General features: G+C 41.5%; 1 protein-coding gene across 2 annotated transcripts in view; it reads right to left on the bottom strand.

Annotated features, from left to right (window-relative positions):
* Window positions 1-27,614, bottom strand: part of LOC149451178 (galactoside alpha-(1,2)-fucosyltransferase 2-like) — a 213,105-nt gene that overhangs the window by 60,633 nt on the left and 124,858 nt on the right. Inside the window, exon 1 of one of the 2 annotated variants that reach the window (XM_089691008.1) lies at window positions 1,444-1,488. The exons of the other annotated variant lie outside the window; for it this stretch is intronic. The gene's annotated coding sequence lies outside the window, so the exon portion shown is untranslated. Of the gene's footprint in view, window positions 1-1,443; window positions 1,489-27,614 lie in introns of those variants that run through there. 2 annotated transcript variants of the gene reach the window in all.

Below are 27,614 nucleotides of genomic sequence, written 5' to 3'. Positions count from 1 at the left end.
GCCATGTTGAGATGCGCAGTGCACATCTAAACACAGTGTTTTTTCTGCCTGTGTGAATGAGCCCTTATTCAGCATTTGTTTGCTTGAAAGGCTCTTCTTTGGTAATCACTGAGCACAGCCAACAGGAATCTCATTATCATGCCCTAGAGCTCTTTTTAATCACTGAACATGTTCACAATATTAAGGTACATGCTACCAGATTGCCAATACAATGTTTCTACAGTTTCTACAACGTGTAGACTTAAGCTGTTATTACATGTTTTATTGTATTGAGCTACTTGTAATAAATATACATCATAAAGAAAACATTATAAAATATACATAATACATAATAAGGTCTCATGCACACAGGGCTTTTTTGCAGCCTCTTTTAGGGGAATCAAGCGGTTTTTTTTACTTCTTCCAAACACCTCTCCATGTTATCCTATATGTCCATGCACACATAGGGGTTGATTTACTAAAGGCAAATAGACTGCACTTTTTAAAGTTGCTCCAGAGCTTAGTACATGAGCAGAAGTTCTGCTGACTTCCATCATCCAATTATGTGCAAGCAAAAATGCTGTTTTTTTTTTCACTTTCCTCGCACATGATTAGGTATTCTTTGCAAAGTGAAGCTTTACCTCATTTACTAAGCTCTGGAGAAATTGCACTTTACCAAGTGCACAGTCTATTTGCCTTTAGTAAATCAACTCCATTTTCTTTTAAGCTTTTAGTAGCAAGAGCGTTTACCAGCAGAAAAATAAAACCCAGGGTCCAGGAGCAGCAGCTTTTGGCAGAAAAAAATCTTGATGAATGTAAATGCGTCTTATGCATGCTAATGCTAGGTGAGTTTAGCGCTTCAGCGTTAATTCATTTCATTTTTATAAATTATTATTCTAGCCAATTAAATTAATTAACGCCCAAGCACTTGACGCCTGTAAACGCGCCTAAACGCTTGTAAAAGCACTCAACACTTTTACAAATGTCAAAATGCCAAAACGCTGCTGCCAAGAGGAGGATCATTTTTAAAACATCCTGTGTGCATGAGGTCTTATAAAAAATATAGTGAATAAAAAATATTGAAACCTAAACCGCTGGCAATCCTGCACTCCTAACACTACTTATTCATAAGGCCAAATACACTAATACAACAAAAATCTCAAACCAACTACTGTCTGTTTTCCAAGGAGACGCACAACCTTTCAATCCACATGGGTTACCCATGGAATGAATTCTACCTGCTTCTTAATTAAAGTCTAGGGACCGGAAAAGCCCTGGAGAAGAAGTCACAACATTTGAAGTCGTAAAAAAAACAAAGCCAAACTGGATTGCTTATTAACCAGATAAAATATATCACAAAACAGTAGAGTTCGATCAGATCTTTTCTGGGATTGCACTCATACTGGAAATGGCAATCAAGGAACGGTTCTGGAAGACTGAACGGGTACGGATCCCACTCCTTACCTCTGGGAGCTACAAGGAGAACGTTGCAGCCCTCTTGTTCCTAGACCATCTGCGTACCTGTGGGAGAAGGCAGGTAGAAAGTCCTGTGAGCTGACAGATGTACTCGTCAAGTCAGGAGATTATGTCATAAAAAGGAATGGAAGTATGCGTATTAGTAAGGCGCCCTACCAGCACTAGGTGTCAGAGTCCAGCAATGGTACAGGAGATTTGCTTTCCATCATTTCCTGGGAAGTGTCAGGTTTCAAGGTACTAGGGCTCTCCCTGTACAACACCTGCCTTCCTAGTTTTATTTTTCCCTGAATGTTTAAAGATGGGAATCTTCATGGTCTCCTGCTCTGTTCTTGTTCCTCAGGGCATGAGGCGTGAGTCATTTGCCTAACAAAGAGGCTGCTGATTACAGAAGTCCTTTCAGGTTTCTATGTCCTCTGTGTCTACACGCCTTTATTGCAAGTTTCTACCAAGCATGGTAACCTTTGTTCTTTTTGTGCAAGTGACAGGAAAGTGTTAGAACCTTTGTAAGACTTTTATAGCTATCTGTGTCCCCACTGGGGGGGATTTCCCCTCACTTCATGTTAAGTCAGTGTAGCAAGAAGCAAAGAAAAATATCTGCAGTTGGGGACACAGACAGCAATGAAAGTCGGATAGAATTTCATTGTATCCCTTTCTCGATGACTGGTTGTCAGGTTCTTGTTGCAGGAGCACAATAAAGAATATGCAAACTCGACATTTCATATTCCTGATATGTGCCTGCTGTACCAGGTTTTTGTATGAATTGTATCCTGTTCTCTCTGTATTGCTTCTCTGACGTTCCTGCCAGTTCCTATTTAAAACTGACCACTCTAATCAGTAGCGCACAATGTGGTCAGTTCTCTAGCTAAACTGGAAACTCAGCCTGCTCCCCTCCAATGATCAGACTTGTCCTGACACGCCACCACCCTGCTCAGGCTTTCACTGGGAAGATCACTGTGCTGCTGTTATTTCTTCCCCAGCTCTTATGCAGCTAAGAACAAACAGTATGTGATCACTTATAAAAAAAAGGTATTTAGAGTGTTTTTTATATTTATGCAGAAATGTTTTGCCTTTCATTTCTATTTTAAACTGAATGGGTTGTTTTACAAGGTGAGGGTTTACAATCATTTTAATTAAAGTCCTATTTGTCACAGTTTCAGCAGACCTTCGGGGGTTGGCTGCACAATGCAGGGTTGGTTTGTAAGCAACCAATCAAGTGATCAGAATGAATGAATGTTTTTGCTCTTCGAAAGTGGTTGATGCATTTTCCATTATGTTAGCAAATAAGATTGCAGCCAAAAGCCAATTTTTCCCATTTAAGTGGGAAAGAGGAACCGGGATTGTGGCAGACCCCTGTGGTACATTGTTTGGAGATGGGAAGCTGTCTCACTAATCCAGCAAGAAATCTGCCTGTGTATATCCACCTGAAAGGTGGCCAAGCACAGCTCCCGTTTTGTCTCAGACCTGTAAACCTGCTGAAACAAACTTTGAATCAGAAATCAAAGGAGCTGAGCAAACAATTTTGGCTAAACAATGAATGCAGCCAATCAGATGCAGTCACTGTCAGGTATTCTGACAGCGGCGGTCAGAATACAATTTGGTTGATTTACTAAAACTGGAAAGTACAAAATCTGGTGCAGCTCTACATAAAAACCAATCAGCTTCCAAGTATTCTTGTCAAAGCTGAATTGAACAAGATGACAATAGAAGCTGATTGGTTTCTATGCAGAACTGCACCAGATTTTGCATTCTCCAATTGCAATAAATCAACCCTAATAGCTGACAACACTAGATTTGTCCATTCAAACTGACGTATTTTTCGCTCCATTGGAGACACCATAAGACGCACCTAGGTTTTAGAGGAGGAAAACAAGAAAAAAAATATTCTGAACCAATGGACTGCAGACACAGTACAGGAGATGACCATAGACTGCGGACATAGTACAGGAGATGACCATAGACTGGGGACATAGTACAGGAGATGACCAGAGACTGCAGACATAATACAGGAGATGACCAGAGACTGCAGACATAGTACAGGAGAGGACCAGAGACTGCGGACATAGTACAGGAGATGACCAGAGACTGCAGACATAGTACAGGAGACGACCAGAGACTGCGGACATAGTACAGGAGACGACCAGAGACTGCGGACATAGTACAGGAGACGACCAGAGACTGCGGACATAGTACAGGAGACGACCAGAGACTGCGGACATAGTACAGGAGATGACCAGAGACTGCGGACATAGTGCAAGAAATTACCAGAGACTGCGGACATAGAACAGGAGATGACCAGAGACTGGAGACATAGTACAGGGGATGACCGGAGACTGCTGACATAATACAGGAGATGACTGGAGACTGCAGACATAGTACAGGAGAGGACCAGAGACTGCGGACATAGTACAGGAGACGACCAGAGACTGCGGACATAGTACAGGAGATGACCAGAGACTGCGGACATAGTACAGGAGACGACCAGAGACTGTGGACATAGTACAGGAGACGACCAGAGACTGCGGACATAGTACAGGAGACGACCAGAGACTGCGGACATAGTACAAGAAATTACCAGAGACTGCGGACATAGAACAGGAGATTTTTAACAATAAAAACCAGCGCAAACCCACATGATCAATTACATTACTCAGTGTAAAAAAACATTAATGTGCTAATAAAATTATATATAATAAATTATATATAAATTATGTTGATACAAAAATATATATATAAAATTATGAGTCCAGTGAAAAAACAAAGTGACAAAAAATCAGAAAAATCCCAAAAAATATATATATATATATATAATTAAAGTCCCGTGACAAAATTAATCAAATTAATTTATAATATATTTTCCATTTGATTCTTCCGTGTTACGGATCCCTTCACCATCCACCAGTGCAGAAATCAACATTAACCGCACTCACCAGATAATGGTGAGTCACACGCCTTTCAGGATTGTTAAGGGCTCCTGGACCCCCTTTACTTTCTCTGAGACCTCCAAGTGCTGTTTCCTCTCATGTCTAGGTACCTCTTCTGCTTACTCCTCTCACCGAATCCCCCAAAGGAAAATCAGGAAGAAGAAAAGACCATAGCGTGATACCGCAGTAACTTCTCCTTAAATTAATCTCTCCAGACCACTCACATTCTTTTGCGGGATATAGCCCGCTTTTTATTCAAAACAACAGCGATTCTCTTCAAAATTGATCCACTTTTCATGTACACCGATTATATAAGGATTATATAAGGACCCCACAGTTTAGTGTGCAGCAGGATGGCAGACCTCAGCTACAGACTCTTCTCCTTAGACTAAGATGGCCCCTTGGAACGCACCGCTCGGCGTGCGCTCCACTCACCGGAAATGACGTCAGACGACGGACCAGGCAACCGGAAATGCGTCAACGCGTTTCGCCCCACCCACAGGGCGTTATCAAGACGCTCATTACCACTTCCCAGCCGCTTATAAAGCTTTGGGAGATCCCTCCCACTAATTCCCCTGGCACAAAAAACCTGGATACAGGCATATCAATCACCACCATCCATCTGCACACCCAAGTGGGGTCCCTGTACATCGGAAACCATTTCAAAAAATACATTACTTAAAAAATACATTGCTTCAAAAACATACTTTACTTAGAAAATATTCTTTAATATAAAAATAAATATAAAAATAAAAATAAATAAATATAAAAATAAAAATAAAAATAAATAAAAATAAAAATAAAAATAAAAATAAAATAAAAATAAAAATAAAAATAAAAAATAAATAAAAAATAAATAATAAATAAATAATAAATAAGAAATAAAATATAAAAAAAATAAATAAATAAAATAAATAAATAAATAATAAATAAATAATAAATAAAAAATAAAAAACAAATAAATAATAAATAAAAAATAAAAAATAAAATATAAAAATAAAAATAAAAATAAATAAAAATAAAAATAATAATAAAAATAAAAATAAAAATAAAAAATAGAAATAAAATTAATAATAATAAAAATAAAAATAAATAATAAATACAAATAAAAATAAAAATAAAAATAAACATAAACATAAAAATAAATAAGAATAAAATTAAAAATAAAAATAAAAATAATTAAATTTAATCATGAACACGCACTACGGACCTATAACTGAATATTACCAATTCGACAAGAAACAATTTATATCAATATCTGCATTCAACCCATTAGGATGCAATGTACCCATTTGGTAAATCCACTTCGTTTCATTTTGGGACACATTTATTACCATATTGCCTCCCCTCCATGGGACTTCTACTCTATCTATCCCACAAAATTTCAACGATGCCGGATCTCTATTATGATATCTTCTAAAATGGTATGATAAACTATGATGTTTGAACCCCTTCTTTATGTTCCTAATGTGTTCTCCCAATCTGGTGGCAAGTTTCCTAGTTGTTCTCCCTATATACTGGAGCTTGCAGGGGCACTCCAGCAAATAGGTCACATGCGTACTATCACATGATATGAATTTATTGATCTTATGGGATCCTCCATTATAACAGGATTGAAAAACCTTTATTTGCTTCTTTTTATCCCCTTTCAGGGTTCTACAAACCAAACACCTCCCACATTTGAAAAAACCAACCCTATCCAAGAAGGTAACCAATTTTTTAGGTACATCTGGAACATTTTTAACAAGTCTAGACCTTAAAGTAGTTGGTTTTTTATATATAAACAAGGGCTTACTAGGTAACACTTTCGCAAGCGTTTCATCCCTCATCAAAATAGGCCAATATTTTTTGATTATGTTTTCAACTAATTTGTAATGCTTAGAATATCCTGTGATAAAAGCCACATCCCCCAACTTATTTTTACTTGCTTTTTTCTTAAGAAGTTCATCTCTACTAATCTTATTAACCTGTTCTAATGACATAGCCAAATTTTCTTCTCTATATCCTTTCTCCCTAAACTTTTGCAATAACACTTCAGCCTGTTCCAAAAAAACACCTTCATCATCACAATTACGTTTGATCCTAATAAGCTGACTCTTAGGAATGGATTTTAGCCAATTTTCATGGTGACAACTAAAACTTGGGATATATCCATTCCTGTCTACTTGCTTGAAATATGTCTTAGTGTAAAACCTGTCATCTTTCTTGTAAATTGTCAGATCCAAAAAGTCAACTGCCACCTCACTAATATTTTTAGTAAATGATATGTTATAAGAATTAATCCCCATTTTTTGGATAAACTCCTCCAGTGTCTCTCTTGTACCTCTCCAGATTATAAAGATGTCATCGATAAATCTTCTATACACCAGCAACTCTGTGGTTTGTTTCTTAAAAATAGCTTCACTTTCCCACCTACTCATGAATAAGTTAGCCACCGATGGTGCATACTTGGCCCCCATGGCCACGCCTCTTGCCTGCCTATAATATTTCCCAGAGTACCAAAAGTAATTATGTGACATAGCTAAATTTAGACTATTAAGTAAAAATTCAGTTTGTTGTGGTTTTAAACCTGCCTTAGCCTCCAAGGCCCATCTAACAGATCCTAATGCATCCGTATGCCTTATGTTAGTGTACAGGGAATTGACATCCACACTCGCCATCACACATTTCCCCTCTTCCCTAATTCCCTTAATCAGATTAATCAAATCTCCACTATCCCTCAGGTACGCTGGAAACACTGGAACTAGAGGCTGTAGAAATTTATCCACATATTCACCCAATCTACAAAACAATGAATCTACCCCACTAACAATGGGTCTCCCAGGGGGTTTTTTAAGATCTTTATGAATTTTTGGTAACTGGTAGATCACAGGTGTTATTGGAGCAGAGGGTACCAGATATTTGGTCTCTTTTTTGTTAAGTATACCTTTTCTACCCCCTTCTTTAACATGTTTTACTAACAAACTCTTATATTTATTGATAGGGTTACCCCTTAGCAACTCATATGTTTCAACATCATCTACCAATCTACTTAGTTCTGTATAATAATCCACCTTGTTTAGTACTACCAGGCCACCACCCTTGTCGGCTGGCCTTATAACAATATTTTTATTTTCCTCCAGCCTTTTTATACCAATATCTAAATCTTGTTTCTTCCTCATAAAGGGAATGGCTAAATCCTCCAGATCATGTTCTACCATTTTTTTAAACGTTTCTACACAACAATTGTTGGAAATTTTCGGATTGAACACCGATTTATTCCTCAACTGTGTATGTAGAAAATAATCATCTCCTTTTGCACTATTATACTCAAAATTAGTTTTATTCGCCCAATACTTCTTTAAATTTATTTTCCTTACAAACTTATGTATATCAATATAGGTTTCCAGTTTATTCAGTTTTTTGTCCGGTGCGTATTTCAATCCTAATGCTAAAACTTTTAACTCTTCTTCATTTAAAACAGAATCACTCAAATTGAAGATCCCTTGATTTAAGTTGACCTCTTTCTTTTTCCTTGTCCCCCCTCTGCATCCCCTCCTTTTGGCCAGTAGGGTTCTTGTTGGTTCATAGGAGGTCTCCACCCTCCTCCTCCCCTCCTCGGTGGATAAAAAGGTCCACCTCTTCCCCTCATCTGAAAAGACCCTCTTCCTCCTCCCCCTCTCCACGGGGGTCCCCCATACCCCCCCCTCTGAAAATCCTCCCTCATTGGAGGGTAACCATATTCCTGAGGTGCTAGATTGCCCCAATTGTTAAATGGCTCAAACCTATTATATACTGGCACATTATATTTTGGTGTCCCATTTTGTCCCTTATTTTTTATGGGGGATTTTCTTTTATCCTGAGGGGATTTATTTTTGACCATAGGTGATTTCCCTGTCGTCCTCTCATTTCCTGTTCCTGGTGAGGAGCTCCTAGATTCACTATTATTAATTGTAACATCTTCCTGCCACTTATAAACATTATTATTTTTATAATCCTGCATATCCCGATAGTATTTCTTAATTTTCTTTTTCTGTGTATCTTCATCCACTTTTTTAACATATTCCTGAATTTGTTTAACCTTATCTCCAAATTCACTGGAAGTATTTTTATTTATTTTTATTTTTATTATTATTTTTATTTTTATTTATTTTTATTTTTATATTTTATTTTTTATTTTTTTTTTATTTATTATTTATTTATTTTTTATTTTTTATTTATTATTTATTTATTATTTATTTATTTATTTTATTTATTTATTTATTTTTTTTATATTTTATTTCTTATTTATTATTTATTTATTATTTATTTTTTATTTATTTTTTATTTTTATTTTTATTTTTATTTTTATTTTATTTTTATTTTTATTTTTATTTATTTTTATTTTTATATTTATTTATTTTTATTTTTATATTTATTTTTATATTAAAGAATATTTTCTAAGTAAAGTATGTTTTTGAAGCAATGTATTTTTTAAGTAATGTATTTTTTGAAATGGTTTCCGATGTACAGGGACCCCACTTGGGTGTGCAGATGGATGGTGGTGATTGATATGCCTGTATCCAGGTTTTTTGTGCCAGGGGAATTAGTGGGAGGGATCTCCCAAAGCTTTATAAGCGGCTGGGAAGTGGTAATGAGCGTCTTGATAACGCCCTGTGGGTGGGGCGAAACGCGTTGACGCATTTCCGGTTGCCTGGTCCGTCGTCTGACGTCATTTCCGGTGAGTGGAGCGCACGCCGAGCGGTGCGTTCCAAGGGGCCATCTTAGTCTAAGGAGAAGAGTCTGTAGCTGAGGTCTGCCATCCTGCTGCACACTAAACTGTGGGGTCCTTATATAATCCTTATATAATCGGTGTACATGAAAAGTGGATCAATTTTGAAGAGAATCGCTGTTGTTTTGAATAAAAAGCGGGCTATATCCCGCAAAAGAATGTGAGTGGTCTGGAGAGATTAATTTAAGGAGAAGTTACTGCGGTATCACGCTATGGTCTTTTCTTCTTCCTGATTTTCCTTTGGGGGATTCGGTGAGAGGAGTAAGCAGAAGAGGTACCTAGACATGAGAGGAAACAGCACTTGGAGGTCTCAGAGAAAGTAAAGGGGGTCCAGGAGCCCTTAACAATCCTGAAAGGCGTGTGACTCACCATTATCTGGTGAGTGCGGTTAATGTTGATTTCTGCACTGGTGGATGGTGAAGGGATCCGTAACACGGAAGAATCAAATGGAAAATATATTATAAATTAATTTGATTAATTTTGTCACGGGACTTTAATTATATATATATATATATATTTTTTGGGATTTTTCTGATTTTTTGTCACTTTGTTTTTTCACTGGACTCATAATTTTATATATATATTTTTGTATCAACATAATTTATATATAATTTATTATATATAATTTTATTAGCACATTAATGTTTTTTTACACTGAGTAATGTAATTGATCATGTGGGTTTGCGCTGGTTTTTATTGTTAAAAGTTTTTGGTCTTTTGTACCTGTGCACAGCAGCATCTCACGGGGTTTTGTATGGTAAATAGGAAGTCCTGAGCACTGAGGTTTTGTTTTTTTACATAGAACAGGAGATGACCGGAGACTGCAGACATAGTACAGGGGATGACCGGAGACTGCTGACATAGTACAGGAGATGACCGGAAACTGTGGACATACTGTAGTACAGGAGATGACCGGAGACTGCAGACATAGTACAGGAGATGACCAGAGACTGCAGACATAGTACAGGAGATGACCAGAGACTGCGGACATACTGTAGTACAGGAGATGACCAGAGACTGCAGATATAGTACAGGAGATGCCCAGAGACTGCAGACACAGTACAGGAGATGACCAGAGACTGCGGACATAGTACAGGAGATGACCAGAGACTGTGGACATAGTACAGGAGACAACCAGAGACTGTGGACATAGTACAGGAGATGACCAGAGACTGCGGACATACTATAGGAGATGACCAGAGACTGCGGACATAGTACAGGAGAGGACCAGAGACTGCGGACATAATACAGGAGATGACCAGAGACTGCGGACATAGTACAGGGGATGAACAGAGACTTTTCAGCAATGCACATATATACAGTTTGGTAGTCCACAGGCAGTCTATGGGGGGGGGGGACATACCTGGCCAGCCGGGCTCAGCATCCTCTCTGAGGGCGGGGCTCAGAACGATGTCTTCAGGGTACCCTGTCGGCTCTGCAGTGCAGTGATCAGGGCCCCAATCTAAGGGTCGTGCGGGCTTAAAGAGGAGTTCCACCCAAAAGGGGAAGTTCTGCTTTAATGCTTTGACCCCCACTCCCCATTAAGGTTTTGCATCTTTGGGGAGCGGGTACCCGGATTTGACAGGTACCCGCTCCCACTTTCGCTGTGATCACCTAGGTAATCGGAAGTGGAAGTTGTCCTCCCTTCCTCCCCGTAGACTTCTGGGGCCATTTGCAAAGCACAGCGCTTCTCAAAAGCTCAATGTGTACCTGGCTGTGAAGCCGCAAGCTGTCACAGCCGGGTGCCCACACTAAAGATGCCGGCGCCTGGAACAGAAGACACCAGCGGTGGTGAGGACACTGAATGGGGAAAGAACAAAAAGAGGGCGCACAGGCCTAGTGCATTACCATAAAAAATGTTTAATAAAAAATAAAGTAGGTGTTGTACTCACAAACGACAATATAGTCAAGGCACATCATAAAGAACAGCTGGATCAACACCGCGCTGAGTAACAGTCCGCAATAGGGAGTTTAGACATCCAAAAGGCTGACGCGTTTCGAGGACTTGCCTCTTCCTCAGAGCCACTTTAGCCAGAGTGGTGAGGACACTGCTGGACTGAGGAACAGGTAAGTGGCTGTATTTTAAAAGTCAGCCATGGTCAATATTAGCTCCATAAAATGCACAGACATTTCCCCCATTATTTTTGGGGAAAAAAAGTGCGTCTTATGGAGCGAAAAATATGGTATTTAGTGTAGGTGGGGAAATCCATTAATATCTCTCATTCCGCCTGCTCAACTGAACAAGAGAAATTTTTACTTGTATGGTCAGCTTAAGACCACATACACATACAGTATGTACGTTGCAGTAAAGGGCGGTAAAATGTGCGCAATACCAGAACTCATATTAATAGGATGTAAGTGTGTTGAGATGTACCTTGTGCAATGTATTTAAATGATTGTCACACAACACACATCTACAGCACACTGCAACTCATGTTGGATATAAATATTCTGTGCATTGTAGCGTACTGGGCTGAAAAAAAAGGTGCAGTCATATTCTGCAGCTGTTGGGGTGTGTTTATGCATCACAACAATATAAATGAGCCTTACAAATTATATTTCCTTAAAGTATCATTAAAGAACAATTCCAGGCAACAAGTTACTTGTGAATTGATAATATCATGCAGAATACATTGTGCTGCCGTGAGAAGTGTCTCAATTCTAGGTGGGGCTACACCTATTTTTTTAATTCTCTCTTTGTGGACCTTACAAAACACATTCCAAGTCAGAAGTACAGATTAAAATGACATGACAAGTTCACATTACTGTCTCATGACATATCAATGAAGACAAGAGTAGTGACCTCCTGAAAAGTAGGATAGAGACAATAAAAATACACAAAATGCCGTATAGTCATGGGGGTACTCAACCCGTCATACACCGCAGGTCACCAAAAAGTGTAACAGTTTTCTCATGCTGTTAATGGGCCTGGTACGTCTCCAGTCTTGGAACTAAAGGAAGGTTTTTATTGGAACAGTAACTTGGATAGGGATGAGGAGCATGGTATAACCCTAAATTCTAGAACTGTACAATTTGAGCACTGCTAAGCTTCTGGCTGCTCTGTAAAAAAAAAAATGCGGGCTGCATGGCACAACCTATGGCTGCACTGTATTCTCTTGGTTGTCTTGCACAACTCCTGGCTGCACTGCACTTGTTGGAGAGGTCAGACCACCCCATAGTCAGTTCTCCTCTGTATAGCAGGAACAAATACTCACTCAGTCCCAGAATAGTTGGACCCCAGCTTACTTCAGCTCATGTCTTCAAAGGCTCCACTAGCTTTCTCTGTCCCAGGGGCAGAGCCCGTGCACATGGGTCTCCTCCTGAAGGATTGGACCCAGGAACTTGCACTTTGCTGCTTAGGCCTCAGACTACTTATGGTCTCTCTTTCCACTTTCTGGGCAAATCTGACCAGGGATTGGCTAGAGTTCTCTAAATATTCAGTCTACAGACTTTTTCATCCCTCCCACTATATTCTAGAAATATTTAGAAGACAAGGAGAAGTGACAGGGCAGCAGCCTGTGAAACCCTGAGCAGCCCCAAGTAATCAACCCCTGTTTACAGAGGAGCTGAAATAAATTTACCAAGCAGCCTACTCTAAACTAGGAGGGTGCTACATCTATAAAAGAGGGGTGAGGAGTAAAAGGGGGGCAAGGGGGAAGGGATGGAGATGAGGGAAGGAGGGCCCATGGGAGACCAGCAAAGAGCAGAACGGTGATATTCAAAGTCAGCCCGTCACTGTACATGGATCAACATTTCAGGTACTGAGGCAAAGTACTGGGGAGAAAAAGTATAGGCGATCCATGGCAGCCAGGTGCCCCTAAATTTATCTTCTCTATTATAGAGCTTAGCTGTCAGGCTTTCCATAAATCTGATTTCATTCATTCTAGCAAACCTCTTAATGTTGGCTGACAGGTTAGCTTCCAAAGGTCAGGAATGCAAGCATGGGTCAGTTCAACATATGGACAGGCAGTGAATTTTTATAGCAGTGTAAAGGTACTGGTGGATTAATGTGTAACAAGTATCCTCTCGAGACAGCTCGAGAGGAGAGAAATGCCGATAAACGACATTTCGTGTTTACATGTGATCAGCTGTGATTGGACACAGCTGATCACATGACCGAGCCGACATCTTCGGCTCTTTCCGTGATCCGCTGTGTCCAAGGGACACAGCGCACCGGCGATCGCCACGCATGCGCGGTGAGAATGAAAGAACGTCATATGACGTCCTATCAGAACGAGAGAACCACCTTGCGCCCGTCATTGAACTATATGGCGGGCGGAAGATGGTTAAGAATCATTTGTAACAATAGTTTCAAAGTGTGTTAATTTGACAAAAAACTTTTTTTTCCCCTTACTTAATTTTTCTTTCAGTTTTTTTTTTCGTTTCACTGTTGGATTTAAAGCTAAGCTTCAGAAATAGAAAAAAAAATCTATCCTCACCCCTCCTTCCTGCACTACAAGGGTTAAATGGCCATTTTTTCTAGGCGTGCAGGCAGGGCTGCTGTTAGAAACCACGAGGACCTACAGAACCAACCTGACAGCGCCCCCCCCCAAAAAAAACACAGTTTACTATGCTTCAGTTATGAATGAATACAGTGATCGGTACTAATCACTCATTGTGTTAATTTAGGAAAGAAAGGGGCTGGCAGGGGAGAAACATATGGTGCTCAGGGAGGTTGATGAGTGAGGTGGAGGGGCAATTACTGGAACTGATCCCCTGTATGGCCCTCTGCAGCAGCTGAAAACCAGTGGGAGGGAGAGGAGAAGAAGCTGGCTGTCAGCTGCTGCAGAGAGAGCCATACAGGGGATCGGTTCCAGTAATTGCCGCCCCACTGTGCCAATCACCCTCCCTAATTCACTCAGATGTCTGGGCCCCCCCTGCTGGCCTGGGTCCTGTATAGGAGGGCTGGTGGTACCCCCTTTATACACGGCCCTGCGTGCAGGGATAACATATACTAATTATCCCATGCTACAGTGCTGCCCAAACTACCCAAAGCTCCAGGCTGTGAGCAGTCCCTCAATATAACTGTGTTCAATGCTGGGCTATTAACAATGCATTGCATGTAGAGAAGCAAGCATGTGACCTCATCCAAGAGAGCCTTAGAGAGGTGGGAGCACTGGACAGGTCACGTGGAATGAGGGAGCCTGTTGGAGCCAGGAATAAGGTAAGTATTACCACCTATCCCTGTTCCACTAGACCAAAGGAGCAATTAACCCTTGTAGTGCAAGAGGTGGGGGTTGCCTTGCAAGGGTATATTTGATCTAATTCTTGGAATTCAGCTATCATTTTATCTTTTAACAGGTACAAAAAATAATAATTTTGTAGAAACTGACAGGTCTTGAGATTATCGTAAAGTAGTATAACTATGCTTCGTGTCTGAAGGCAGGTGCTAATAGGTCCCCGCACAGTTTCCTGAAATATTGCTCCTATGTGTTCAGAAGCCAAGGTTGTTCCTAGATATAATGTTAATAGCAAAACTGTTAAACCAGAAAAAAATGAGCATGTAAAATTGTTAATAACCGATATGCCACAAAATAATTCTGTTGGGTTCCTGACAGAGCTGAGTAATGCAGGCTATTTCTGGGATATTGGCAAAGAACATACTATCTGGCAGAGCAGAGTCCTTAGTAATTCAGACTGGCTTTGAATTGAAGAGTCAATCCGGGAAGAGTCTTTGAGCCACTGATTCGTCACTAATCACACAAAGCACCCACACACATTGACCTCTCTTGAGTCACATTCAGACATAGGCTGCAGGATCCAGAGGTGGGACTAAACCTGTACCATTTGCAATTCAGTCTGATTTGGCTGGTAAGCAGGGTCAGAACTAGGGGGGTGCTGGGGATCTTGGCATCGCCCCCCGGACCAGTGTCATCAGCAGGGTGGACCCTATAATGAGGCACTGAAGCCCAACCCACCATGGTGTACACAGCCACAAGGATAAAATGAAAGTGTTTGCACCTCCAGATCAGATAGGCTAGATCCAGCCCTGCTGGTAAACCACAGATCTTGCAAAATTGCTAAAAGCCCCTTGAACTTTAACCCCCACTTCCTCACTGTGGGCACCTCTCATTGTCTCCCGCTCACACCTAATATATAATCCTAATAGAAAAGCATTACTCTTAAGGTAATCTCACTGTTTCCTTTAGACACTGAATTTGACTGTTCCCCCAACTACAGTTTCCCATTGGTCATTTATAGAGTTGAATGAACTGGTCTGGGTTTACTTTACAGGAGGATTCGTGAACCCAGCCTGAAATCTGTGAACCCCAAACATATTTCAGGGCCAATTTGCAAGCTTTTGGTAAAAAGGGGCATAGGCAGCTTCTCACTGCCATATGGGACATGTACAAGTGCAAAACAAATTATTCTTTTTAAATATCACTAAGTGGGGAACGGGTATCTGATTTGTCTGTGCAGCAAAAACAGCTCGGGCTAGAATCAATCTCATGGTCAACTCAAACCCAAAGTTCATCTCTAATCCCTAATGCAATTGGGGGTCCCACTAAACAGCGTTATGAAATATGTGGGTCCGTTGCTGCTCCTTCACTTGTGACTGAATGTTAGCAGTGTTTATAGGCAGTGTCTTTAACTATTGTCATACCAAACCATATACAGAAACCAAACCTAAACCAAGAGCTGCATACACTGCAACTTCTCCTATTGCAACACTTTGATTGCTCAGTTGTACTAAGAGCAAGTTTTTCAGATAAGCAAAAATGTTTACTTAAAGCTGAATTCCAGGCAGATAAAAAAAAGACACATATTAACCGCTTAAGGACCACCCACAGACTTTTTACTGTGGGTGGTCCAGTAAGTGATCCAGCATTTCTGGTTACAGGGTGCATGCAAGCGCCCCTCCACCCTACCCCTCTGCGTCCAATCTGTGCTGTCATTCGGTACAGCACAAGTCAGTCACCAGGTCCCAGCCAATGATTTATGGCCATTACCTGCTGATTGGTTTAGTGAATCACAGTACAGAGCCCTATGTTTACTAACAACTCAGGGATCTGCACAGAGAGCAGTGTTGTGACTGTGTTTTCACCCTGCATCGATTAGTAAAAGCAGCACATATTATACACAGTTAGGCACATGGTTAACCCTTCGATTGCCCCAGATGTCAACCCCTTCCCAGACAGTGTCATTAGAACAGTGACAGTGTACAATGTTAGCACTGATCACTGTATTAGTGTCACAATTGATGTGTCAGTTAGTCAGTAATTTCCCCTCTCAGTCAGGGTCAGTTTGTGTCATATTTCCCACCACTCTATCAAAGACTTATTATAAGTCACTGATAACCACCATTACCAGTGTAGCATCATAGCTATGTAAATTCCAGTATATATACTATACTTTGCAGACGCTGTAAATTTTGCACAAACCAACTGATATAAACTTATTGAGATTTTTTGTTTTATCAAGAACATGTAGCAGAATACACTTTGGCATACATTTATGAAGAAATTACATTAAAGGATTAAAGAAAAAATTAATTTTTTTAAAATGTTTTATTGGATATGTTTTATAACAGAAAGTAGAAAATATCAGCATTTAAAAAAAAAAAAAATTATATAATTAAAAAAAAAAAACAGCGATGATCAAATACCACCAAAAGAAAGCTCTATTTGTGTGAAAAAAATGATATACATTTCATATACATTTAATTTGCGCACATTGTTGCATAACCGAACAATTGCCAGTTAATAGAAAAAATACCTTGGTCATGAAGGGGGTAAAACCTTCCAGAGCTTAAAGCAGAAATCTGGGGGAAAGGTTTTTGGCCTATGCAGTGAGGATGTGCCCACAATGCATGGTTCAAATGCTCATTTTGTTCTAGGGGAGAGGACACCAAAGATATACTCACCTGACCCGCTGATCCTCCCTACACAAGACCGGTCCTTTCGGCTCCTGCCCCTCCATGGTCCAGCAGTTTTGTAGAAGAGCTATTCCTGACATCAGCACAGACAGGAACAGTCCACCGCTGGACCGTTAGGGAGTGCAGTTTTCTTTAGGATTGGTGGTTCAGGCGAGTATGAGCTTAGTCTTCAACCCTAGAAAAAACAAGCAGCTGATCCATGCAGTGGGGGCCCACTGCATGGTGAAAAAAAAATTCTAACTGCTTTAAGAGGGTAATGCAGGTCTGTAATACTTAATTATATGGTACATAGGCTTATCGCTCTGCCGGGGCTTGCATGTATCTATGAAGCCAAAAGTTATGCCAACGATTTCACTACCAGCCTCCCAAGGCGGACAGGTTCTGGTGGAGATATATCGAGCTTGTACTGTGCAGAAGAAAGGCCCGGCAGTCTATTTCTGTATTATGCCATGAAAACTTGAGATGCTGGGACAACGAAGAACTGTCATATAGTGCTGGAAATTGGTCCCCTAAGTTGGAAGACACTCATCATGCTACTAGGGAAGAGCTGATGATCACCAAGTGTAAGCCCAGTACTTATAAAGCTGATGAATTAAATACGACAAGACGTCCTGATGGTGATGTAGCTGGGCAGAAAAGGGAGATAAAAAGCTGTAAAGACATTATCACCATTGGAACATAGAACATATGAAGTATGAACCAAGGAATCAGTGAGCTCAAATGGATAGTGGAATAATAGAAAAGAAGGAGCGCCCCATGTCCAAAAGAATGCACTTTTCATGGTAGATTAGGAGGTATTTATAGAGAGTAATGACAAGTACATCAAGCCAACGCGTGTCGGGAGAAAAGAGTTTCCCTTCTTCAGGCCCGTTAAACAAATATGAAAAATATACTGAGAAACAAATACATGAGAAAGGAAGAAAAAAAAACACTATATATATATATATCTATATATATCTATATATATATATATATATATATATATAGATATATATACAGCTATTTATACATATATTAAAAATGTGAACATTATGTTGATTACGTAGAGGCAAAAATACCAAAGTAAAATATGTCTTAAAATTGCAAAAAATACATTATATATATATAGCTATATCTATATATATATATATATATATATATATATATATATATACTGTGTATACAGGGCTTAAAACTTCAAGTCCTGAGCTACTAGCCAGGCCTTAAGAGTTACTCGCCACCAACAAACACACACAGAGACACCTGTATACACACACACACACAGACATGTACATATACACACACACATAGAAACATGTACACACATGCACAGAGACACATGTACACACTGTGGCAGTACGGTATCCTGCCACGGTGGAAATCATGATGGAGACCCAGGATTCTCAACCATGCAGGTTGAGGGGCTCCAGGCAGTTCTCATAATGCAGAGGAAACGGGTTTATAAGTTTCCTCTTTGGTTTGTAAAGCCTGTTTTGGGACCTGTTGCCTGGAGATTTCTAAGAGATTTGGGAGGGATGAAATCTCCAATCCTGGGCCCATATTTTGGGAGCAGCCAGCGTGCTGATGGCACAGGTGTGTGCAGGCCTTTTTGTGGAGGCCAGGCCATGAATCTGGGCTCCACCCCGGCAAACGGAGTCGGGAGGGCTCCACCCCGGCAGTTAGGAGGACTCCACCCAGGCAGATGGGAGGTCTCTGCCGTGGAGTCAGGTGGGCTACACCTAGGAGAGGTGGAAGCCAGACTAGCTGTGTGCTAGTGCCATACTTTGGGGAAGAGTCTGCAGGAGGCAGACTTAAAACTGCGTACAAGCCAGGAGGCTGAATACTGTTTATTTGAATTCGTGTGATGGTGGATACCCCTGCGTGGGAAGAATTTTGGTTGTTTGAACTTTCTTAAATAAAAGTGGGCAAACAGGCCCTTAAAAAATAAGCGAGTTGCTGTGTGCTTTGAAGAAGCTCTACCACTTGAAGCGAGTTCCCACATATGGTGGAGGATGCAGTGGGCATAATTGGAGATCCCTGCAAAAGTAAGTTCATCAGTTATATGAACTGTGTTTCTGTGCAATGGACAGCACAATTTGGTGTGTGTGCAGGTGAGGAGAACCTGCCTTAAAGAGACAGTGCTTCATTTCTTGGTTGTTGGACTGTGCAAAAGTGTTGTGAAGTGACTGTGAAGATGGGGCGGTCAAAGCAAAGAAAAGAAGCAAGATTTGCTGATATGAGAGACCGAGCCCTGTGGCTGGAGGGGTTGTTATCCCCAGAACAAGCCCCATACATAAATGAACAAAGTTTGCCAAAATGGGAAGTGCATGTTGTTGCTGCTGGCAACACTGGTGAAAGGAGACCAGCTATGAATGTGCAGAGTCCTAAGCTGGAAAACGGCTGCAATGTGGGGAGCCTGGACAAGACACGCTGGCAAGAGCGATGCTTGCGGTGCAGGGAGTGGGGGCACACTGTCTCTAAATGCCCTTTGTGTCAGCCTCCATTGCAAAGTTGCATATCAAAGCAAAGGACTGCATCTGTGTTAGGCAAGCCGGCTCTGAGTGCAAGGAAGGAGCGACAGCCTGACCACAAGTTTGAGAAGAATGTGGTTGCCCATAGCAACACATGTGACTTCAGGCCTGCGGACCATGTAAGAGGAGTGTCGTCTGCAGAGGATTGTGACAACGCAGAAATGAGAGTTCAGCGCATCTGGAGGAACCCACAAAGTTCAGCTGGGAGAGTGCCATCTCCCATAGCAACAGGAGAAAGCCTGCCAACCAGGAGAAGGGGCTACAAGGGAGATGTCGTTCCGTATCCCAAGAAGGTAATACCCTGCCTGGAATGTGGTCAGTTTGGGCATGGTATCTTTTCCTGCCCCAGATTATGGAATACCACTGATGAGGGTGCTACTGAGCAAAAGTCTTCATCTGCAAGCCCAGATTCGTTTTTAAAAATGTTGGCAGCCACCTATGGCAACAGTGAAAAAGTACCTGTTGTGCCTGCAGGGGGTGCCAAGGAGTCAGAAGTGCCTGCCACGGTATCATCCTATAGCTGCATGGATGAACTGGGTGGCCAAAGCCAAGCAGAGGAGAGACTGCGCACTCAAGTGAAGGCTATGACACCTGCTTCAGGAAAGGGTAAGACTGTTTCAGTTTGTGGGACTGAGTCCAAGGAAGCCCAACGATCAGCAGGACTAAATATGGAAAAGGACATGGGGACTCTGCATGTGCCTGCTATAATCCAGCAGAAGGCTGGGGAAGGTAAACTAGGGGTGACCAAAACTGTCATGGCACCGTGTTCCCTAGTGACAGGCGCTGCAGAGATGCCCAGGGAAACCTCCCAGGAGCCCGCAGTGACGGAGCAGAGGATTTCCCAGGTCAGCTATGGAGCTGCTAAAACTGAATATAGTGTCCCTTTAAAGAGAGAGCGTGCTGTGAAGCATGGCTCACAGGCTGCTCAGCTGGGTAATAGCCAGGGATTACCTGCAAAAACCACAGTGATGTCTATATGCAATGAGAATGCTGATGGTCATGCCGACAAAAGTGTTACTGTTGGTAAATATAATGTTATGGTTGGTGATGAGCTAGCACAGCTCACTAAAGATAATAGTGTTTATATGAATATGATTGAAGATATGTTGTTGCCCTTGGCAACAGTATCCAAGGCTGCAAAGGTGTCCATGGAAACCTCCTGGGAGCTCTGTGTGTTGGAGCCAGAGGTTGCCTTGGACAACTATGGTGCTGCTCTGGACAAGAGAGTACTTGATAATTTAAATGCTAAAACTGGAATTTTTGAAAATGCTCCTGGTGATAATGGGTTAATGGAGTCTGTCAGTAATGACAATAGGTATGGAAGTGTTCATGAGGTGAATGAAGCGCCACCAGAGTACGGTGGTGAGGGTGTGGTATTGCAACCTGTTGAGGTTAAAAATTTAGTGCCACAGTTTTGGTTGAACAAAAGTGATATATGTGATGTGTCTGCTGAGCCACTCTGTCCTGTGTCTCCTCCGACAGTTGGTGCGGTACTGCGTAGTACCTCTGATTGGAGCGCAGAGAAAGTAGACTGGGACAGATGGGCTGAAAACCTGTTGGCTTTGTTAAAAGGGACCTCTGCTTCCAACAGTGGAGTGGACATGACTTCTGCTGTGCTAAATGGAGGGACGGCAGATCAGCTTATAGACAAGGGCACACTTGCTGTTGCTGCAGATGGTCTCCCTCCCAATATGGACGGGCCAAGTCAGATTGAGCACATAGCTGAGATCGTGCCCACAAACCACAAAGGATCGAATGGTGTGGGAATGAATAGTGTGATCCCAACTGAGCCAGTGTTGGTGGAAGTGTCAGATGGCACACGTCAAGTGATTGGGGTCAGTAAACCAAATGTAGAATTATGTTATGACGGTCGGGTGTCAGGACAGTTGCTGGAAGAGGTTCATGTGCCAGTGGAGCTGGTAGATAGTGACGTTGCCATGGGAGACAACCACTCCACGCTGTGCACTTGGTTTCCAGACACTGCCCTGCCAAACATTGAAATGAGTTCTGACAAAGGTGTGGATGTTTCTGACCATGAGGAAAAATGCAAGGCCCTTGTAAATGTTCATAGTTATTATGATGAGGAAAAGTGCGAGGCACTGGTAAATGTCGATCATTTCGTTTCTGTGGGTGACCATAAACTTAATGATGGACCTGAAGGTCATGAGGACATGCATGATAACCCTGAAACATGTGATGTGGTGGGTAATGATGTGGTAGACACAGCTGAGATAAAAGCTGCAGTAGAATTGGGCCCCCTACAGGTTCAGGAGGGTAGTCTTGGAAGAGAAACTTTAAATGGCTTATCTGCCCAGAGGGAAAACTTTAGGGAAGTGGATTATTTAAAGAGGTCCCCTGACATAAAAACATCTGAAGTGCAAGACAATCGGGCTGTCCTTCAGAAGGAGAGTAGGACATTGCTGTCATCTGAGACTGTCAGTGACCAAAGGAAGCATGCAGTGTACGGGGGGAAACCAACCGAGCTAAGTTTGGTCAATAAGAGGATGCATGTACATAGAATGCAGAGAGGGACTAAGGGAACCCCAATAAAAGAGCCCACACTTTTTGTGTTTAAAATCGTGACTCCTTCAAAGGTAAAGGGAAACAGGCGGTTGAAAGTGCAGCGTAGCTGTAATGTTATCCAACACCTAAAACTCAGGCGTCAACCTCATCCTCAGAAAGGTACCAAGTTTTGGAAGTTCCTTAATGGGAAGGTGACTTGGGTGGCCCCAAGGAAAATAGAGAGGCAACGCTTTTGGAAGCGTACCCGTAAAAAGGCACGGAGTCTTTATAGGGCCCAAGTCCATGTACTAGAACACAGGGAAAGTCGTCTCATAAGACAGGAAGGAAAGTTTCCCTTAGAAAGCAAGGTCAGTCAGGAATGGGCTCATATGGGTGAAAGCTGGCACAGAGGTGCCAAATTAAAGCGTTTGGGCTTGTGTGTTCTGCCCCCTACGGGATCAAAACAAAGGGGGGGGATATGTGGCAGTACGGTATCCTGCCACGGTGGAAATCATGATGGAGACCCAGGATTCTCAACCATGCAGGTTGAGGGGCTCCAGGCAGTTCTCATAATGCAGAGGAAACGGGTTTATAAGTTTCCTCTTTGGTTTGTAAAGCCTGTTTTGGGACCTGTTGCCTGGAGATTTCTAAGAGATTTGGGAGGGATGAAATCTCCAATCCTGGGCCCATATTTTGGGAGCAGCCAGCGTGCTGATGGCACAGGTGTGTGCAGGCCTTTTTGTGGAGGCCAGGCCATGAATCTGGGCTCCACCCCGGCAAATGGAGTCGGGAGGGCTCCACCCCGGCAGACAGGAGGTCTCTGCCGTGGAGTCAGGTGGGCTACACCTAGGAGAGGTGGAAGCCAGACTAGCTGTGTGCTAGTGCCATACTTTGGGGAAGAGTCTGCAGGAGGCAGACTTAAAACTGCGTACAAGCCAGGAGGCTGAATACTGTTTATTTGAATTCGTGTGATGGTGGATACCCCTGCGTGGGAAGAATTTTGGTTGTTTGAACTTTCTTAAATAAAAGTGGGCAAACAGGCCCTTCAAAAATAAGTGAGTTGCTGTGTGCTTTGAAGAAGCTCTACCACTTGAAGCGAGTTCCCACAACACACACACACACATACAGACACATGTATACACATATACACACACAGGCACCTACAGACATGCATACACACAGATACATGTACATACGTAGAAATACACATGCACAGACACATGTACATACACACAGACACATGTACATACATACACTGACACATGTACACACAGACACATGTACGTACAAACACATGTACATACACACACAGCCACATGTACACACACACACATACATGCACATACACGCAGACACATGTACAGATACACACATGTACATTATTTATTTCTTATTTATTTCAGGTACTTATATAGCGCCATAAATTTACGCAGCGCTTTACATATTTATATATTGTACATACACACAGACACATGTACATGCATACACAGACACGCACACATACGCACGCACGCTGTTAGGTAGGTTAATTGGATCCTGTCTAAATTGGCCCTAATATGTATATGTATGAATGTGAGTTAGGGACCTTAGATTGTACGCCCCTTGAGCGTTAGGGACTGATGTGAATGTTCAATATATATACACCATGTTCCAAATTATTATGCAAATGATATTTTTTTCATTTACCTAAATAATTGATGTAAATAACAGTCAGCATAATTCTCATGTTATCAATTATTAAGAGTACAATTCAAATTTTATTGAACAAACCTCCTAATGATAACAGGATTTTTTTTATAAAAAATGTTTTTTTTTTATAAAAAACTTACAATGCACTGTTCCAAATTATTACACACAGTAAGTTTCAAAACACTTTATAGGTTGTAAAGAACTGAAAATTGTCATGTGTTGTGTTTGCAGCATATTTACTGATATCAAAAGCTATTTCAATCAAACTTTTAACAACATTTTAACTTTTTAAACATTTTAACAGGTCACGTTACATTGTAACATAGGACCCCTTATTTGATAGCAGCTTCACAAGTCTTGCATCCATTGAACTTGTGAGTTTTTGGACAGTTTCTGCTTGAATTTGTTTGCAAGATGTCAGAATAGCCTCCCAGAGCTGCTGTTTGGATGTAAACTGCCTCCCACCCTCATAGATCTTTTGCTTGAGGATGCTCCAAAGGTTCTCAGTAGGATTGAGGTCAGGGGAGGATGGAGGCCACACCATGTCTTTCTCTCCTTTTATCCCCATAACAGCCATTGATGCAGAGGTATTCTTTGCAGCATGAGATGATGCATTGTCATGCATGAAGATGATTTTATTACGGAAAGCATAGTTCTTCCTTCTGTACCAGGGAAGAAAGTGGTCAGTCATAAACTCCACATACTTTGCAGAGGTCATCTTTACACCTTCGGGGACCCTAAAGGGGTCCACCAGCTCTGTTCCCATGATTCCCAAACATGACTCCACCACCGCCTTGCTGACGTCGCAGCCTTGTTGGAACAGGGTGGCCGTCCACCAACCATCCACTACTCTATCCATCTGGGCCATCCAGGGTTGCACGGCACTCATCAGTGAACAGGACTGTTTGAAAATTAGTCTTCATGTATTCTTCTGCCCAATGCAGCCGTTTCTGCTTGTGAGCATTGGTTAGTGGTGGCCGAATAGAAGGTTTATGCACAGTTGCAAGACTCTGGAGGACTCTACACCTTGATGTCCGTGGAACTCCAGAGGCACCAGCAGCTTCAAATATCTGTTTGCTGCTATGTAATGGTATTTTAGCAGCCGCGCTCTTGATCCGATGCATGGATCTGGCAGAAATCTTCCTCAATGTGCCTTTATCTGCACGAACCCGTCTGTGCTCTGAATCAGCCACAAATCTCTTAATAATGCGATGATCACGCTTAAGCTTTTGTGAAATATGTAATGTTTTCATACCTCGTCCAAGGCATTGAACTATTTCACTCTTTTCGGCAGCAGAGAGATCCTTTTTCTTCCCCATATTGCTTGAAAATGGTGCTCTGCTTAATAATGTGGAACACCCTCCTTTAGTAGTTTTTCCTTAAATTGGGCTCCCCTGCCAATCTAATTATCACAGGTGTCCGAGATTGTTTTCAGTGATCAAAAGAGCCCTGACACACAATGCCATTCATGAGTTAAACTGAAAAACAAAATATTTAATCTTTGTGACACTTAAATAGAATTTGCATAATAATTTGGAACGCGGTGTATATGTGTAAAGCGCTGCATAAATTGACAGCGCTATATAAGTACCTGACATAAATAAGTGCTCTCCCCTGAAGCCAACACTGGCTGACATAGAGGGTCCTGTGACCAGAGTGAGCTGAAATTAGGTAGGCACACACACAAACACACACACACACCCCTATGAAAAGGTGCAGTACTTCGTTGTTCACTCACAAAGCCGGGTACTGCACTCTAGGGGGAGGCAGAGAGCACAGCACACGCTCTTTCCTTTGCTTTCACTGCACTCAGCTATTGAGCAGTCTGACGGCTCCCAGTACCAATGATAGATCCAGCCTGAGCTCCAAGCCTGCTCAGCAAGACGGCCCTGGGGGACACACTAACCCCCACCATAATTTCCACTCACCATTCGCGAGCAGGTATGTGGAAATTTCTGCAGACAAACCCGATAAAACAAAAATAAAATGAAATAACATAAAACATAAAAATATTTTGAATAGTGATACCAATTCTAATAATAGTGATCATCAAGCCTACTCAAATGGACAGGACAGGGACACTTTAACCACTTGCCGTCCACCTACTATTTTTAAACGGCAGGACGGTGTCACTCTAGGGGCAGGTTGCTGTTCATAAACGGCACCCGCATTTTCTAGTTGTGCGCGCTCCCTCGGAGTGCGCAGCACCGCGATCCGGTGCCTGCTGTGTCCTTCGGACACAGTGGAACACCGATCATCAGACGAGACCTCTGTGTGAGGTCCCGATCATCTGATCACTGATTGGCCAATCAGTGATCATATACAGAGTAGTAAGCAAGATGTCACTTGTGATATCATTGCTTACTACGTGTGAAATCTGTGAATGATCACAGAGGTCACATGGTACAAGGCTATTCACAACAGCCTTGTACCATGTGACAAGCTGTGACCAATCACAGCTCACTCAGTAGTTCTCAATGGCTGTAAGAATGCAGCCAGAGAGAAGGAGAAATGATTGCTTTTACAGACTTTATGGGTGAAAAAGCAATCTGTGTAAAAAAAAAAAAAAAATTTTCATCACACCCCACAAGTAGTAAAGTGTCACCATGGTGACACTGTACTGCTAGGGTGACATTATGTAAAAAACAAAAACAAATAATATAAAAAAATTAAAAAAAATGTAAAACACATTTTTTAAAAATTATAATTTTTGGTTATAAACTAATTTGTGTTATTTTTTTTTTACTAAACAGATAACGGAATAAATTTTGGCCAAGATTTATAATGAAATATTATTTATTTGCAAAATTTTATAAGAAAAACACTTTTTTCAAAATTTTTGGACATTTTCATTTAAATAACAAAAAAAATAAAAATCCCAGGGGTGAATAAATACCACTAAAATAAAGCTTTATCTGTCTCAAAAAAATGCTACAAAATTAATATAGGTACAGTGTTGCATGACCGCACAATTGTCATTCAAAGTGTGATAATGCTGAAAGCTGAATATTGGCCTGGACAGGAAAGGGGTGAAAGTGTCCGGACAGGAAGTGGTTAAATCCAATTTTCTATACTGGTAACAAAACTTACAGGAAAAACGGTGTGGCATTCATCCTCAATAATTAGCTTTTAAAGACGTTACTAGAGTACAATACTATTAGTGACAGAATCATGTCAATGTCATGTCAATCCATCTACAGGGAAGGCCGAGCAATGTTACCCTGATCCAAGTGTATGCTCCAACAACAGATGCAGAAGAGGTGTATTGTTGTTTTATGAACAACTTCAAAAAAGCAATAGATCTAGTAGAAAATCAAGATCTACTGATTATCATTGGAGACTTCAATGTAAAAGTAGGGTGTGCATCTGAAGATGCAGTAGTTGGAAAATACGGTCTAGGAGACAGAAATTAAGCTGGTGATAGCTTTGTACAGTTTTGCAAAATGATTCAACTGTCCGTCATGAACACACAATTTCAGCACCATAAGAGTTGGCTATACACATGGACCTATCCAAATGGTATGCATCGTAATCAAATTGACTATATCAATATAGGTGCGTGGGTGCGTGGTAGAGCGCACAGCCAGTCCAGTTCACAGATAGCCTCCACTGCTGTATATTAAGAGAGTAGATCCTGAGCACACTGTCACTGTGCACACCGTATTGACAGCTGTAACAGTGTGCTGAGTGCGCTCCTGGACCTGGCACTAGGCTGGAAGGTATACATACTTTTCTTGGTCAGGCGGAGTAATCTCCACCCGACTGATGATTTCTAGTACTGGTCTCTGAGTATGTGACGTCATTCAGAGGGTGGAATCTAGGAGAGGAGGAGAGAATGGCGTTGGTGCTGCAAAGAAGAATGACAAACGCAGCAGGCATTGGATGGCAGATCCCCCTAAACATTACTTGTT

The sequence above is a fragment of the Staurois parvus genome, unplaced genomic scaffold (assembly GCF_062004578.1).
Source record: "Staurois parvus isolate SC_StPar_1 unplaced genomic scaffold, SC_StPar_1.0 ptg000548l, whole genome shotgun sequence".
Taxonomy (NCBI): Eukaryota; Metazoa; Chordata; class Amphibia; order Anura; family Ranidae; genus Staurois; species Staurois parvus.
This window is presented reverse-complemented; position numbering and strand designations above follow the sequence as displayed.